The sequence below is a fragment of the Ascidiella aspersa genome, chromosome 4, assembly GCF_963924565.1.
Source record: "Ascidiella aspersa chromosome 4, kaAscAspe10.2, whole genome shotgun sequence".
Lineage (NCBI taxonomy): Eukaryota > Metazoa > Chordata > Ascidiacea > Phlebobranchia > Ascidiidae > Ascidiella > Ascidiella aspersa.
In genome coordinates this window covers 21,943,229-21,946,740 of record NC_139450.1, presented here as the reverse complement: position 1 = coordinate 21,946,740, position 3,512 = coordinate 21,943,229, and positions in this window count along the sequence as shown.

The window sequence follows — 3,512 nt, the reverse complement described above, 5'->3', positions numbered from 1 at the left end:
TGACGTCACTTGAAAAGTTTTGGTTATCCTTGCACGCCAAATATCTTTAGCGGGAAGGCACTGGAATATAATCGTGCTTGAGAGTCGCATACGCCTCCCGAAGCCGCGGTTGAGAACCAATGGTGCAGCCTATAACCCTAAAACTAAAAATGCTTTATTTTTACAAAAAGTGCAAACCAATTTTATAACTTATTTAGCCCTTGCCAAAAAAATATTTGTTTAATAGATATTGCGAGCGAGCCGCATGTTTGACACCATAGAAATAGAATATTTTCACATCAGACAGTAGCCTACGCGAATAAGGATTTTAATTGGCGACTGGCGTGGCGATTTTTTTGGGGCTTTCAGTTATATACGTTTTTTTTCTTACGTTGAGCGCCGTTTGAGACGGGATAACGTGTTTGCTTGAATATCACTACGTATTAAGGATAAATAGGATGGTTTCTGTCACTAGGTGGAGCTCGGAACGACTCAGGTAAGGTCGCAAAGTTTTTTTGGCGCGTTTGCTGACTGTGGGACTATTAAAGTCGACATTTAGGTCGGTAGGGGCCTTTAAAATATGTTGGTCACATAACTTGAGCCTCCCTTTGCAGTCTCTCGGACAACCTTTTTTAATTTGTTGACGCTAAAGTAGACAATTAGGCTTTAGCGAATATTGATTTTCATCGAAATGTCCTATAAATGTAAATGGTTCTATTTGCGGCGTATTTTATTTCCCGGTTAGAAGACTGAATTAATTGCTATCCAATCTGCTTTACGGCTGATCACACCCAAAAAGTGCGTCGGGAAGTTTGTCTGATATGGCTGTACCATGTTAAGAGATTTGTTTAAACTAGCGAGTGCAGTTGGTAGGCCTATTTAGACCTATATATCTAAAATGCATTTACCCAGTAAAAATATTTGTATCACTTAAATAATCAAATATCGTTACTACTAATGTTTTTCTTTTTTTTATTTGGTAGTATAGAATTATGTTGTAAGCTTCTGGCAAATGCTTTATGACTATAATCTTCCTTTTGTACGTTGTAGTCTATGTTGTGAGAAGCTTTCCTAGTCTATTTTTACATGCAACAAGCTGATTAGGCTAAGTTACACTTGTTCAGCTGTTAAACCAAATTGTAACCGACGGACTCCACCCATAAGACGTCAACTGAAAAAAAATCGAAAATTTAAATTTAAACCAATTTAGGAATAAGAACGAAATCAGATTAAAGTTAACTTCGGAATAATTCCAAGGTTGCAATTCCACTAATACAAACCTTGGTCCTGCGTTTCACGAAAATCGAAGCTGGAACACCATATCCACAGCGGATTTAAACAATCAATACAATTAACACTAGCCTACAGCGAAATACGGTGTAGCCTACAACTCTACACCTTAGGACAGGGGTTCTTAAACTGGGATCCAACAGTAGCCGCAGTGGCCTTGACACTTTAGAAGTAATGACTTCTGTAAGTGCTGGTTAAGATAGAATCTATCCGTTTTATTGGTTTTGAGATTAGATATCACGAGAGGTGTTCGCAGTCAACCTCGATCGTAATATTTTCACCTTAAAAACTTTACCAAAAAAAGGGCCATAATTTCGCAACAATAACTATAACAGTCTTGCGTAACCACTAATTTAAAGCGTCAAACGATTTTTCTCTGCATTATGGCTAATCAAAACATCAAATTGACAAGCAATAACGCTGGCATACACTTGTTAACAAACGTTTCAACAAATCATAACTGATTGGCGTAACTTAAAAATACTTACAAACGAGAAAACTGCGCTAGCAAACCAAAATAATTCATACTTTCTATGCAACCTGACAGTACGCGTAAAATTTAAATCAGAAGGGTTTAATTGCGTGTTCATATCTCAGTCGGGTCTCCAATGTACATTTCAACAGGTGAGACATGACCACCGTGCTATCTGAACTCCACTAAATCGAAACTAAACAAACTGTCGTAGCATTTCAAAGTGCATACTGTCAGGTCGCTTATAGATTTATTGTACATTCACATAATTCAGCATATTGCGCTTTCAATAAAAGAGCTTACAGCGCAGTAAAAACACGTGTTGCCAGTAAGGAGCGCATCGTTGATTGTGGTGTTTTATCCAGCAGTAGCGTGACACTATATAGCACAAGAGCGACTGCGATGGGGATTAATTGAGTTGAAATGCTGGTTGGATTTGCCAGAACGGCCACGAAAGGAAATGAGTATCGAGGTGAAATATTTAACACTTTACCAGGCGAACACGCTATAATTACAAGCACAAACAGACATGCGTCGTTCCTCTACACGTGCGTAGGCTAATTGTGCAAAAGTATTTGATAGTTGTGTTTCTCTTTAGATAAATGTTTAAGTTGCAAACGAACATTTTGACAAAAAAAGTCCAATAGATGAGTTGGTGGTCGCCAGGGCGACCCAGAACGACAACGGTATGAGTACACGAGCTGCTGATATTGCAGTTATTAATTTACCACCTTAGACCATGATTTTACACGGCGAACATGACCTCGTGTGCACGGCGGTATTGGGCTGAGCAAATTTTATTACATGAAGAAAAAAAAAGAAATTGGACAAAATGTAGTTTTGAGGGGTGTGGCCTACTGCTGTGTCCCTAAACTAAGATCCTGAATACGTCCTTTCAACATTGGCCAGCTATATGAACTTAATTGCTTCTGATGGCCCTTGACAGAATATAGTTAAACCAGTTATAACCTGTTCGATTTTGACGCCGTTGGAAAATATTTCAAAATTAATTGTTTACCGATCAATACATTGCAAAGTACAGGATAACTTCTTGTATTCGTTGATCTAATTTTTATCATGATGAAATAATATTGAATAAATGTAAAGAAAAGTAGCCTATACCTTTGGTTATTTGCAAAAAAACAAAAAAACGCTTCAACAGCACAAAAAAGAAATGTAGCATTGCAGGGCGGAACCTGAAAAGGAAATCAGCGGGTCAGGTTTTCGCGTTTTAAAGCCAAAAACAATTCCCGAAATCTAGCATCAGCCGAAAAACCTCTACTAAATCGCTGAAAGCCTGTGCAAGGTATAACAATACTAAAAAATAGAAAGATCTGATCCAATTTTTTTTGGTTAAATACACCGTAATTGTTCTCGAACGGGAACTTTATAAACCGGTTTTGAAAAAACAATTGTCGAACGGGAGCTGAACTGAAACTTTTGAACTACTCCGAACGGAAACCAGAACTGACCAAGGTTCCGAAAAAATCTTCAACCCGAATCTGAAAAGTCAAAATACTCGACATCCTGATTTACACTACTTCTTGTAATCGTAGTATAGTTGTCCTATTTTTAATGCAATTTTGCGCGAGAATTTGACTGATCGTGTGTGCAAAAAAAAAGAAAAACTTAAAGCGTTTAAATTTTTTGTCGGGGTGTTCTTTTTGTACAAAAAAAAAACGCACAAGATCCAGTAAACAATCACTGACTTCATACTGTTTGCAAATAACCACGGTAAATATAAAATATTTATTCGTAACCAATTAACAAA